The sequence below is a fragment of the Hyla sarda genome, unplaced genomic scaffold, assembly GCF_029499605.1.
Source record: "Hyla sarda isolate aHylSar1 unplaced genomic scaffold, aHylSar1.hap1 scaffold_1478, whole genome shotgun sequence".
Classification (NCBI taxonomy): Eukaryota; Metazoa; Chordata; class Amphibia; order Anura; family Hylidae; genus Hyla; species Hyla sarda.
This window is the reverse complement of record NW_026608110.1, coordinates 45,839-59,366: the sequence shown is the minus strand read 5'-3', so window position 1 is coordinate 59,366 and position 13,528 is coordinate 45,839. Positions and strand designations below refer to the sequence as shown.

Here is a 13,528-nt window from a genome sequence, read left to right as displayed (position 1 = left end):
GTGTATGTAACCAAAGGGATTTGTGATGTCACCTAGAACCTTCACAGCAGCGACAGCTTTATGAGGAGCATCAGCACTGCTCTGCCTGAGCAGAACCATCACCGCCATAGGTTGTCAAATAACCCGGATTTAACCCACACAGGTAAGTCCAATGGGGTGCAGGCATGTCCTCTATGCTTACAGCTTCCCGTGGGTGTTGGTTTGATACCGTTTGGGGACAGCCAAGGAGGCATCTGCAGGCAACAAAGGTAGGTGTGTGCTTGTGTGTGTGTTTCCTATGCAGATCCTAAGCCCAGTGTCACATGCAAGTAGGAGGAGTAAGAAGGGTTCCTGGCAAATCCGGGTTATGGATTGCATTTAAAAAGGCCCCGTGGGAGTGCAATGGGCCCCTGTCTTGCTGCTTAGCAATAATGGTATGGGTTTAGGTTCTTCTGTGTGTACTGGTGGTTGACTGCCCCCCAGCCCAGAGTGTGCATGGAAAATTGTCTGGCAGCCTCCCTGACAGCAAGCAGTGATAGTGCCCATGAAGGGGACCTTGTTGGGCCCGCCCCTTTCACGGTTATCGCTTCTCGGCCTTTTGGCTAAGATCAAGTGTAGTATCTGTTCTTATCAGTTTAATATCTGATACGTCCCCTATCTGGGGACCATATATTAAATGGATTTTTGAGAACGGGGGCCGATTTCGAAGCTTGCTTCCGTCGCCCTATGCATTGACCCGATATGGCAGTATCTTCGGGTACAGTGCACCACCCCCTTACAGGGTTAAAAAGAAAGATTCCTACTTTCATTGCTACCTGCTTGCTGGCTAGCCAGCTAGCCAGCCTTGCTGCTGCTGCAGCCAAAAAACAAAAGGTGGTGCTGCTGCTGCTTCTGCTGCTTCTGCTTCTGCTTGTGTCTGGCCCCTGTTGGAGCGTCCAGGCACAGGACTTCTGCTGCTGCTGACTAAATGGCCTCCTTAATTGGATCATTTGAGTAGCCAGCACACCTGTGCAGGTAGGGCATGACATGATAGGCAGCTGCCTTGATAGCGGGTGGGTGCTGAATGTTCCTAATTGACAAAATAAGATTAATGCTTATGAAGAAATATAAAATCTCATCCCTTCCCCAATATCGCGCCACACCCCTACCCCTTAATTCCCTGGTTGAACGTGATGGACATATGTCTTTTTTCGACCGTACTAACTATGTAACTATGTAACATAACATGGGGGGGGGGGGGGGGGGGGGGGGTCTCCTGGCTGTTCACACAGGTGTGTCATTGCTGTACATTGACCATGCATTGCTTCTGTGGTATTGCAAAGGCAAAGACAAATGCTTCCAGCCATCCATTGCACTAATGGATTGGTCATCAGCTGGCTGTCTATGTCCCGCATCAATATAGACCAAAGTACAGAGGGTTAGGCTATGCTATTGTGCACCTACCTGATGCATCAGAAGGTGCGAGGCCCTTGCTAAATTCTGTGCACAGACTTTGAGATCTATGCTTTAGACTGTATCTAAACCTGCTCCAACATGGACTGACATTCTGGCCTACTTTCAGCCGATGCGACTTGTCTGTCGCTGAACAGTCGCTTTTTATGTATTCAGCACCTATGTATAATGTTGTAAAAATGCTCTAGAAGCTAAAGTCGCAGAAATGTCACACATATTTGGCCTGCAACTTTCTGTGCGACAAATTCAGACAGGAAAAATCAGTATAAATCCTTAGAAAATTATCCCCCAGTGTCTCCATCTGCTGGCGGTATTGAATAAGCATTGCTGCACTGATGGGGTATGCATTAGACGAAAAAAAAGAAGTAAAAGAAGAATAATACGCCCAGAAAAGAGGCGAAAAGGAGAAAAACGTAAAAAAACGTGAAAAAAAAGTAAGAGGAAGAGAAGGGAAAAAAAGGTGGAAATGGGTTTAAAAGTGATTTCGGCGGAGAAATATATATATATATATATATATATATATATATATATATATATATACGCACACACACACATAGATATAAACGTATTCTCCGTTGAGATATTGCAGCCGCTGCTGTGTCCAGGCCCAGGAGCCTTAGCACTGTGCTGTGATGTCACTCAATACCACTGACATCACTAGGTGTAAACAACATCTCTCCTTTGCTGTGTATGTGACTATGGAGCTGTTTGGTGATGTCGTCTATTACGGCCTTCATAGAAGCAACAGGAGATTGTTGCATCCATCTTGAACCCTCAGAACTACAGTGCTATGATGTCACTCACTTCCACAGGCCTTGCAGAGTGTAAACAACAACAACCCAGCTTTGTTGTGTATGTAACCAAAGGGATTTGTGATGTCACCTAGAACCTTCACAGCAGCGACAGCTTTATGAGGAGCATCAGCACTGCTCTGCCTGAGCAGAACCATCACCGCCATAGGTTGTCAAATAACCCGGATTTAACCCACACAGGTAAGTCCAATGGGGTGCAGGCATGTCCTCTATGCTTACAGCTTCCCGTGGGTGTTGGTTTGATACCGTTTGGGGACAGCCAAGGAGGCATCTGCAGGCAACAAAGGTAGGTGTGTGCTTGTGTGTGTGTTTCCTATGCAGATCCTAAGCCCAGTGTCACATGCAAGTAGGAGGAGTAAGAAGGGTTCCTGGCAAATCCGGGTTATGGATTGCATTTAAAAAGGCCCCGTGGGAGTGCAATGGGCCCCTGTCTTGCTGCTTAGCAATAATGGTATGGGTTTAGGTTCTTCTGTGTGTACTGGTGGTTGACTGCCCCCCAGCCCAGAGTGTGCATGGAAAATTGTCTGGCAGCCTCCCTGACAGCAAGCAGTGATAGTGCCCATGAAGGGGACCTTGTTGGGCCCGCCCCTTTCACGGTTATCGCTTCTCGGCCTTTTGGCTAAGATCAAGTGTAGTATCTGTTCTTATCAGTTTAATATCTGATACGTCCCCTATCTGGGGACCATATATTAAATGGATTTTTGAGAACGGGGGCCGATTTCGAAGCTTGCTTCCGTCGCCCTATGCATTGACCCGATATGGCAGTATCTTCGGGTACAGTGCACCACCCCCTTACAGGGTTAAAAAGAAAGATTCCTACTTTCATTGCTACCTGCTTGCTGGCTAGCCAGCTAGCCAGCCTTGCTGCTGCTGCAGCCAAAAAACAAAAGGTGGTGCTGCTGCTGCTTCTGCTGCTTCTGCTTCTGCTTGTGTCTGGCCCCTGTTGGAGCGTCCAGGCACAGGACTTCTGCTGCTGCTGACTAAATGGCCTCCTTAATTGGATCATTTGAGTAGCCAGCACACCTGTGCAGGTAGGGCATGACATGATAGGCAGCTGCCTTGATAGCGGGTGGGTGCTGAATGTTCCTAATTGACAAAATAAGATTAATGCTTATGAAGAAATATAAAATCTCATCCCTTCCCCAATATCGCGCCACACCCCTACCCCTTAATTCCCTGGTTGAACGTGATGGACATATGTCTTTTTTCGACCGTACTAACTATGTAACTATGTAACATAACATGGGGGGGGGGGGGGGGGGGGTCTCCTGGCTGTTCACACAGGTGTGTCATTGCTGTACATTGACCATGCATTGCTTCTGTGGTATTGCAAAGGCAAAGACAAATGCTTCCAGCCATCCATTGCACTAATGGATTGGTCATCAGCTGGCTGTCTATGTCCCGCATCAATATAGACCAAAGTACAGAGGGTTAGGCTATGCTATTGTGCACCTACCTGATGCATCAGAAGGTGCGAGGCCCTTGCTAAATTCTGTGCACAGACTTTGAGATCTATGCTTTAGACTGTATCTAAACCTGCTCCAACATGGACTGACATTCTGGCCTACTTTCAGCCGATGCGACTTGTCTGTCGCTGAACAGTCGCTTTTTATGTATTCAGCACCTATGTATAATGTTGTAAAAATGCTCTAGAAGCTAAAGTCGCAGAAATGTCACACATATTTGGCCTGCAACTTTCTGTGCGACAAATTCAGACAGGAAAAATCAGTATAAATCCTTAGAAAATTATCCCCCAGTGTCTCCATCTGCTGGCGGTATTGAATAAGCATTGCTGCACTGATGGGGTATGCATTAGACGAAAAAAAAGAAGTAAAAGAAGAATAATACGCCCAGAAAAGAGGCGAAAAGGAGAAAAACGTAAAAAAACGTGAAAAAAAAGTAAGAGGAAGAGAAGGGAAAAAAAGGTGGAAATGGGTTTAAAAGTGATTTCGGCGGAGAAATATATATATATATATATATATATATATATATATATATATACGCACACACACACATAGATATAAACGTATTCTCCGTTGAGATATTGCAGCCGCTGCTGTGTCCAGGCCCAGGAGCCTTAGCACTGTGCTGTGATGTCACTCAATACCACTGACATCACTAGGTGTAAACAACATCTCTCCTTTGCTGTGTATGTGACTATGGAGCTGTTTGGTGATGTCGTCTATTACGGCCTTCATAGAAGCAACAGGAGATTGTTGCATCCATCTTGAACCCTCAGAACTACAGTGCTATGATGTCACTCACTTCCACAGGCCTTGCAGAGTGTAAACAACAACAACCCAGCTTTGTTGTGTATGTAACCAAAGGGATTTGTGATGTCACCTAGAACCTTCACAGCAGCGACAGCTTTATGAGGAGCATCAGCACTGCTCTGCCTGAGCAGAACCATCACCGCCATAGGTTGTCAAATAACCCGGATTTAACCCACACAGGTAAGTCCAATGGGGTGCAGGCATGTCCTCTATGCTTACAGCTTCCCGTGGGTGTTGGTTTGATACCGTTTGGGGACAGCCAAGGAGGCATCTGCAGGCAACAAAGGTAGGTGTGTGCTTGTGTGTGTGTTTCCTATGCAGATCCTAAGCCCAGTGTCACATGCAAGTAGGAGGAGTAAGAAGGGTTCCTGGCAAATCCGGGTTATGGATTGCATTTAAAAAGGCCCCGTGGGAGTGCAATGGGCCCCTGTCTTGCTGCTTAGCAATAATGGTATGGGTTTAGGTTCTTCTGTGTGTACTGGTGGTTGACTGCCCCCCAGCCCAGAGTGTGCATGGAAAATTGTCTGGCAGCCTCCCTGACAGCAAGCAGTGATAGTGCCCATGAAGGGGACCTTGTTGAGCCCGCCCCTTTCACGGTTATCGCTTCTCGGCCTTTTGGCTAAGATCAAGTGTAGTATCTGTTCTTATCAGTTTAATATCTGATACGTCCCCTATCTGGGGACCATATATTAAATGGATTTTTGAGAACGGGGGCCGATTTCGAAGCTTGCTTCCGTCGCCCTATGCATTGACCCGATATGGCAGTATCTTCGGGTACAGTGCACCACCCCCTTACAGGGTTAAAAAGAAAGATTCCTACTTTCATTGCTACCTGCTTGCTGGCTAGCCAGCTAGCCAGCCTTGCTGCTGCTGCAGCCAAAAAACAAAAGGTGGTGCTGCTGCTGCTGCTTCTGCTGCTTCTGCTTCTGCTTGTGTCTGGCCCCTGTTGGAGCGTCCAGGCACAGGACTTCTGCTGCTGCTGACTAAATGGCCTCCTTAATTGGATCATTTGAGTAGCCAGCACACCTGTGCAGGTAGGGAATGACATGATAGGCAGCTGCCTTGATAGCGGGTGGGTGCTGAATGTTCCTAATTGACAAAATAAGATTAATGCTTATGAAGAAATATAAAATCTCATCCCTTCCCCAATATCGCGCCACACCCCTACCCCTTAATTCCCTGGTTGAACGTGATGGACATATGTCTTTTTTCGACCGTACTAACTATGTAACTATGTAACATAACATGGGGGGGGGGGGGGGGGGGGGTCTCCTGGCTGTTCACACAGGTGTGTCATTGCTGTACATTGACCATGCATTGCTTCTGTGGTATTGCAAAGGCAAAGACAAATGCTTCCTGCCATCCATTGCACTAATGGATTGGTCATCAGCTGGCTGTCTATGTCCCGCATCAATATAGACCAAAGTACAGAGGGTTAGGCTATGCTATTGTGCACCTACCTGATGCATCAGAAGGTGCGAGGCCCTTGCTAAATTCTGTGCACAGACTTTGAGATCTATGCTTTAGACTGTATCTAAACCTGCTCCAACATGGACTGACATTCTGGCCTACTTTCAGCCGATGCGACTTGTCTGTCGCTGAACAGTCGCTTTTTATGTATTCAGCACCTATGTATAATGTTGTAAAAATGCTCTAGAAGCTAAAGTCGCAGAAATGTCACACATATTTGGCCTGCAACTTTCTGTGCGACAAATTCAGACAGGAAAAATCAGTATAAATCCTTAGAAAATTATCCCCCAGTGTCTCCATCTGCTGGCGGTATTGAATAAGCATTGCTGCACTGATGGGGTATGCATTAGACGAAAAAAAAGAAGTAAAAGAAGAATAATACGCCCAGAAAAGAGGCGAAAAGGAGAAAAACGTAAAAAAACGTGAAAAAAAAGTAAGAGGAAGAGAAGGGAAAAAAAGGTGGAAATGGGTTTAAAAGTGATTTCGGCGGAGAAATATATATATATATATATATATATATATATATATATATATATATATACGCACACACACACATAGATATAAACGTATTCTCCGTTGAGATATTGCAGCCGCTGCTGTGTCCAGGCCCAGGAGCCTTAGCACTGTGCTGTGATGTCACTCAATACCACTGACATCACTAGGTGTAAACAACATCTCTCCTTTGCTGTGTATGTGACTATGGAGCTGTTTGGTGATGTCGTCTATTACGGCCTTCATAGAAGCAACAGGAGATTGTTGCATCCATCTTGAACCCTCAGAACTACAGTGCTATGATGTCACTCACTTCCACAGGCCTTGCAGAGTGTAAACAACAACAACCCAGCTTTGTTGTGTATGTAACCAAAGGGATTTGTGATGTCACCTAGAACCTTCACAGCAGCGACAGCTTTATGAGGAGCATCAGCACTGCTCTGCCTGAGCAGAACCATCACCGCCATAGGTTGTCAAATAACCCGGATTTAACCCACACAGGTAAGTCCAATGGGGTGCAGGCATGTCCTCTATGCTTACAGCTTCCCGTGGGTGTTGGTTTGATACCGTTTGGGGACAGCCAAGGAGGCATCTGCAGGCAACAAAGGTAGGTGTGTGCTTGTGTGTGTGTTTCCTATGCAGATCCTAAGCCCAGTGTCACATGCAAGTAGGAGGAGTAAGAAGGGTTCCTGGCAAATCCGGGTTATGGATTGCATTTAAAAAGGCCCCGTGGGAGTGCAATGGGCCCCTGTCTTGCTGCTTAGCAATAATGGTATGGGTTTAGGTTCTTCTGTGTGTACTGGTGGTTGACTGCCCCCCAGCCCAGAGTGTGCATGGAAAATTGTCTGGCAGCCTCCCTGACAGCAAGCAGTGATAGTGCCCATGAAGGGGACCTTGTTGGGCCCGCCCCTTTCACGGTTATCGCTTCTCGGCCTTTTGGCTAAGATCAAGTGTAGTATCTGTTCTTATCAGTTTAATATCTGATACGTCCCCTATCTGGGGACCATATATTAAATGGATTTTTGAGAACGGGGGCCGATTTCGAAGCTTGCTTCCGTCGCCCTATGCATTGACCCGATATGGCAGTATCTTCGGGTACAGTGCACCACCCCCTTACAGGGTTAAAAAGAAAGATTCCTACTTTCATTGCTACCTGCTTGCTGGCTAGCCAGCTAGCCAGCCTTGCTGCTGCTGCAGCCAAAAAACAAAAGGTGGTGCTGCTGCTGCTTCTGCTGCTTCTGCTTCTGCTTGTGTCTGGCCCCTGTTGGAGCGTCCAGGCACAGGACTTCTGCTGCTGCTGACTAAATGGCCTCCTTAATTGGATCATTTGAGTAGCCAGCACACCTGTGCAGGTAGGGCATGACATGATAGGCAGCTGCCTTGATAGCGGGTGGGTGCTGAATGTTCCTAATTGACAAAATAAGATTAATGCTTATGAAGAAATATAAAATCTCATCCCTTCCCCAATATCGCGCCACACCCCTACCCCTTAATTCCCTGGTTGAACTTGATGGACATATGTCTTTTTTCGACCGTACTAACTATGTAACTATGTAACATAACATGGGGGGGGGTCTCCTGGCTGTTCACACAGGTGTGTCATTGCTGTACATTGACCATGCATTGCTTCTGTGGTATTGCAAAGGCAAAGACAAATGCTTCCAGCCATCCATTGCACTAATGGATTGGTCATCAGCTGGCTGTCTATGTCCCGCATCAATATAGACCAAAGTACAGAGGGTTAGGCTATGCTATTGTGCACCTACCTGATGCATCAGAAGGTGCGAGGCCCTTGCTAAATTCTGTGCACAGACTTTGAGATCTATGCTTTAGACTGTATCTAAACCTGCTCCAACATGGACTGACATTCTGGCCTACTTTCAGCCGATGCGACTTGTCTGTCGCTGAACAGTCGCTTTTTATGTATTCAGCACCTATGTATAATGTTGTAAAAATGCTCTAGAAGCTAAAGTCGCAGAAATGTCACACATATTTGGCCTGCAACTTTCTGTGCGACAAATTCAGACAGGAAAAATCAGTATAAATCCTTAGAAAATTATCCCCCAGTGTCTCCATCTGCTGGCGGTATTGAATAAGCATTGCTGCACTGATGGGGTATGCATTAGACGAAAAAAAAGAAGTAAAAGAAGAATAATACGCCCAGAAAAGAGGCGAAAAGGAGAAAAACGTAAAAAAACGTGAAAAAAAAGTAAGAGGAAGAGAAGGGAAAAAAAGGTGGAAATGGGTTTAAAAGTGATTTCGGCGGAGAAATATATATATATATATATATACGCACACACACACATAGATATAAACGTATTCTCCGTTGAGATATTGCAGCCGCTGCTGTGTCCAGGCCCAGGAGCCTTAGCACTGTGCTGTGATGTCACTCAATACCACTGACATCACTAGGTGTAAACAACATCTCTCCTTTGCTGTGTATGTGACTATGGAGCTGTTTGGTGATGTCGTCTATTACGGCCTTCATAGAAGCAACAGGAGATTGTTGCATCCATCTTGAACCCTCAGAACTACAGTGCTATGATGTCACTCACTTCCACAGGCCTTGCAGAGTGTAAACAACAACAACCCAGCTTTGTTGTGTATGTAACCAAAGGGATTTGTGATGTCACCTAGAACCTTCACAGCAGCGACAGCTTTATGAGGAGCATCAGCACTGCTCTGCCTGAGCAGAACCATCACCGCCATAGGTTGTCAAATAACCCGGATTTAACCCACACAGGTAAGTCCAATGGGGTGCAGGCATGTCCTCTATGCTTACAGCTTCCCGTGGGTGTTGGTTTGATACCGTTTGGGGACAGCCAAGGAGGCATCTGCAGGCAACAAAGGTAGGTGTGTGCTTGTGTGTGTGTTTCCTATGCAGATCCTAAGCCCAGTGTCACATGCAAGTAGGAGGAGTAAGAAGGGTTCCTGGCAAATCCGGGTTATGGATTGCATTTAAAAAGGCCCCGTGGGAGTGCAATGGGCCCCTGTCTTGCTGCTTAGCAATAATGGTATGGGTTTAGGTTCTTCTGTGTGTACTGGTGGTTGACTGCCCCCCAGCCCAGAGTGTGCATGGAAAATTGTCTGGCAGCCTCCCTGACAGCAAGCAGTGATAGTGCCCATGAAGGGGACCTTGTTGGGCCCGCCCCTTTCACGGTTATCGCTTCTCGGCCTTTTGGCTAAGATCAAGTGTAGTATCTGTTCTTATCAGTTTAATATCTGATACGTCCCCTATCTGGGGACCATATATTAAATGGATTTTTGAGAACGGGGGCCGATTTCGAAGCTTGCTTCCGTCGCCCTATGCATTGACCCGATATGGCAGTATCTTCGGGTACAGTGCACCACCCCCTTACAGGGTTAAAAAGAAAGATTCCTACTTTCATTGCTACCTGCTTGCTGGCTAGCCAGCTAGCCAGCCTTGCTGCTGCTGCAGCCAAAAAACAAAAGGTGGTGCTGCTGCTGCTTCTGCTGCTTCTGCTTCTGCTTGTGTCTGGCCCCTGTTGGAGCGTCCAGGCACAGGACTTCTGCTGCTGCTGACTAAATGGCCTCCTTAATTGGATCATTTGAGTAGCCAGCACACCTGTGCAGGTAGGGCATGACATGATAGGCAGCTGCCTTGATAGCGGGTGGGTGCTGAATGTTCCTAATTGACAAAATAAGATTAATGCTTATGAAGAAATATAAAATCTCATCCCTTCCCCAATATCGCGCCACACCCCTACCCCTTAATTCCCTGGTTGAACTTGATGGACATATGTCTTTTTTCGACCGTACTAACTATGTAACTATGTAACATAACATGGGGGGGGGTCTCCTGGCTGTTCACACAGGTGTGTCATTGCTGTACATTGACCATGCATTGCTTCTGTGGTATTGCAAAGGCAAAGACAAATGCTTCCAGCCATCCATTGCACTAATGGATTGGTCATCAGCTGGCTGTCTATGTCCCGCATCAATATAGACCAAAGTACAGAGGGTTAGGCTATGCTATTGTGCACCTACCTGATGCATCAGAAGGTGCGAGGCCCTTGCTAAATTCTGTGCACAGACTTTGAGATCTATGCTTTAGACTGTATCTAAACCTGCTCCAACATGGACTGACATTCTGGCCTACTTTCAGCCGATGCGACTTGTCTGTCGCTGAACAGTCGCTTTTTATGTATTCAGCACCTATGTATAATGTTGTAAAAATGCTCTAGAAGCTAAAGTCGCAGAAATGTCACACATATTTGGCCTGCAACTTTCTGTGCGACAAATTCAGACAGGAAAAATCAGTATAAATCCTTAGAAAATTATCCCCCAGTGTCTCCATCTGCTGGCGGTATTGAATAAGCATTGCTGCACTGATGGGGTATGCATTAGACGAAAAAAAAGAAGTAAAAGAAGAATAATACGCCCAGAAAAGAGGCGAAAAGGAGAAAAACGTAAAAAAACGTGAAAAAAAAGTAAGAGGAAGAGAAGGGAAAAAAAGGTGGAAATGGGTTTAAAAGTGATTTCGGCGGAGAAATATATATATATATATATATACGCACACACACACATAGATATAAACGTATTCTCCGTTGAGATATTGCAGCCGCTGCTGTGTCCAGGCCCAGGAGCCTTAGCACTGTGCTGTGATGTCACTCAATACCACTGACATCACTAGGTGTAAACAACATCTCTCCTTTGCTGTGTATGTGACTATGGAGCTGTTTGGTGATGTCGTCTATTACGGCCTTCATAGAAGCAACAGGAGATTGTTGCATCCATCTTGAACCCTCAGAACTACAGTGCTATGATGTCACTCACTTCCACAGGCCTTGCAGAGTGTAAACAACAACAACCCAGCTTTGTTGTGTATGTAACCAAAGGGATTTGTGATGTCACCTAGAACCTTCACAGCAGCGACAGCTTTATGAGGAGCATCAGCACTGCTCTGCCTGAGCAGAACCATCACCGCCATAGGTTGTCAAATAACCCGGATTTAACCCACACAGGTAAGTCCAATGGGGTGCAGGCATGTCCTCTATGCTTACAGCTTCCCGTGGGTGTTGGTTTGATACCGTTTGGGGACAGCCAAGGAGGCATCTGCAGGCAACAAAGGTAGGTGTGTGCTTGTGTGTGTGTTTCCTATGCAGATCCTAAGCCCAGTGTCACATGCAAGTAGGAGGAGTAAGAAGGGTTCCTGGCAAATCCGGGTTATGGATTGCATTTAAAAAGGCCCCGTGGGAGTGCAATGGGCCCCTGTCTTGCTGCTTAGCAATAATGGTATGGGTTTAGGTTCTTCTGTGTGTACTGGTGGTTGACTGCCCCCCAGCCCAGAGTGTGCATGGAAAATTGTCTGGCAGCCTCCCTGACAGCAAGCAGTGATAGTGCCCATGAAGGGGACCTTGTTGGGCCCGCCCCTTTCACGGTTATCGCTTCTCGGCCTTTTGGCTAAGATCAAGTGTAGTATCTGTTCTTATCAGTTTAATATCTGATACGTCCCCTATCTGGGGACCATATATTAAATGGATTTTTGAGAACGGGGGCCGATTTCGAAGCTTGCTTCCGTCGCCCTATGCATTGACCCGATATGGCAGTATCTTCGGGTACAGTGCACCACCCCCTTACAGGGTTAAAAAGAAAGATTCCTACTTTCATTGCTACCTGCTTGCTGGCTAGCCAGCTAGCCAGCCTTGCTGCTGCTGCAGCCAAAAAACAAAAGGTGGTGCTGCTGCTGCTTCTGCTGCTTCTGCTTCTGCTTGTGTCTGGCCCCTGTTGGAGCGTCCAGGCACAGGACTTCTGCTGCTGCTGACTAAATGGCCTCCTTAATTGGATCATTTGAGTAGCCAGCACACCTGTGCAGGTAGGGCATGACATGATAGGCAGCTGCCTTGATAGCGGGTGGGTGCTGAATGTTCCTAATTGACAAAATAAGATTAATGCTTATGAAGAAATATAAAATCTCATCCCTTCCCCAATATCGCGCCACACCCCTACCCCTTAATTCCCTGGTTGAACGTGATGGACATATGTCTTTTTTCGACCGTACTAACTATGTAACTATGTAACATAACATGGGGGGGGGGGGGGGGGGGGTCTCCTGGCTGTTCACACAGGTGTGTCATTGCTGTACATTGACCATGCATTGCTTCTGTGGTATTGCAAAGGCAAAGACAAATGCTTCCAGCCATCCATTGCACTAATGGATTGGTCATCAGCTGGCTGTCTATGTCCCGCATCAATATAGACCAAAGTACAGAGGGTTAGGCTATGCTATTGTGCACCTACCTGATGCATCAGAAGGTGCGAGGCCCTTGCTAAATTCTGTGCACAGACTTTGAGATCTATGCTTTAGACTGTATCTAAACCTGCTCCAACATGGACTGACATTCTGGCCTACTTTCAGCCGATGCGACTTGTCTGTCGCTGAACAGTCGCTTTTTATGTATTCAGCACCTATGTATAATGTTGTAAAAATGCTCTAGAAGCTAAAGTCGCAGAAATGTCACACATATTTGGCCTGCAACTTTCTGTGCGACAAATTCAGACAGGAAAAATCAGTATAAATCCTTAGAAAATTATCCCCCAGTGTCTCCATCTGCTGGCGGTATTGAATAAGCATTGCTGCACTGATGGGGTATGCATTAGACGAAAAAAAAGAAGTAAAAGAAGAATAATACGCCCAGAAAAGAGGCGAAAAGGAGAAAAACGTAAAAAAACGTGAAAAAAAAGTAAGAGGAAGAGAAGGGAAAAAAAGGTGGAAATGGGTTTAAAAGTGATTTCGGCGGAGAAATATATATATATATATATATATATATATATATATATATATATATACGCACACACACACATAGATATAAACGTATTCTCCGTTGAGATATTGCAGCCGCTGCTGTGTCCAGGCCCAGGAGCCTTAGCACTGTGCTGTGATGTCACTCAATACCACTGACATCACTAGGTGTAAACAACATCTCTCCTTTGCTGTGTATGTGACTATGGAGCTGTTTGGTGATGTCGTCTATTACGGCCTTCATAGAAGCAACAGGAGATTGTTGCATCCATCTAGAACCCTCAGAA

At 46.2% G+C, this 13,528-nt stretch overlaps 6 non-coding genes across 6 annotated transcripts; all 6 read left to right on the top strand.

Annotated features, from left to right (window-relative positions):
- Window positions 1-561: 561 nt before the first annotated feature.
- Window positions 562-752, top strand: LOC130308307 (U2 spliceosomal RNA). The gene has a single exon (XR_008857293.1). It is a non-coding gene; the product is annotated as a U2 spliceosomal RNA (small nuclear RNA).
- A 2,090-nt stretch (window positions 753-2,842) lies between these two features.
- LOC130308306 (U2 spliceosomal RNA) lies at window positions 2,843-3,033 on the top strand. Its single transcript, XR_008857292.1, has one exon. It is a non-coding gene; the product is annotated as a U2 spliceosomal RNA (small nuclear RNA).
- Window positions 3,034-5,115: 2,082 nt separating this feature from the next.
- On the top strand, window positions 5,116-5,306 carry LOC130308305 (U2 spliceosomal RNA). The gene has a single exon (XR_008857291.1). It is a non-coding gene; the product is annotated as a U2 spliceosomal RNA (small nuclear RNA).
- A 2,092-nt stretch (window positions 5,307-7,398) lies between these two features.
- LOC130308304 (U2 spliceosomal RNA) lies at window positions 7,399-7,589 on the top strand. The gene has a single exon (XR_008857290.1). It is a non-coding gene; the product is annotated as a U2 spliceosomal RNA (small nuclear RNA).
- A 2,051-nt stretch (window positions 7,590-9,640) lies between these two features.
- Window positions 9,641-9,831, top strand: LOC130308303 (U2 spliceosomal RNA). Its single transcript, XR_008857289.1, has one exon. It is a non-coding gene; the product is annotated as a U2 spliceosomal RNA (small nuclear RNA).
- Window positions 9,832-11,882: 2,051 nt separating this feature from the next.
- LOC130308302 (U2 spliceosomal RNA) lies at window positions 11,883-12,073 on the top strand. The gene has a single exon (XR_008857287.1). It is a non-coding gene; the product is annotated as a U2 spliceosomal RNA (small nuclear RNA).
- The last annotated feature ends 1,455 nt before the right edge of the window (window positions 12,074-13,528 follow it).